The sequence below is a fragment of the Tupaia chinensis genome, unplaced genomic scaffold (assembly GCF_000334495.1).
Source record: "Tupaia chinensis unplaced genomic scaffold, TupChi_1.0 Scaffold142846_1, whole genome shotgun sequence".
NCBI classification, from domain to species: domain Eukaryota; kingdom Metazoa; phylum Chordata; class Mammalia; order Scandentia; family Tupaiidae; genus Tupaia; species Tupaia belangeri.
In genome coordinates, this window is record NW_006202691.1 from 1,456,132 (window position 1) to 1,456,362 (window position 231).

The window sequence follows — 231 nt, forward strand, 5'->3', positions numbered from 1 at the left end:
TGAAGGGACGAGAGGCGCGCGCGGCGTCCGCACCTCCGCGCCCTCGCCTCAGTTGCCTAAACTTGAGCGCCCGGCCGCCCGCTCTCCGCGCCCGGAGTCAACAACTTCTTCACCCCTCCGCCCCCGCCCTCCCCTCCGTCAGCCCCGGGAGCTCGCGGCGCAGCGGGGACCAGGAACCTCCGGCGCGGAGATGTGGCCGTGAGGCGTTGGCGGGCGAGGACAAGCTCGGCG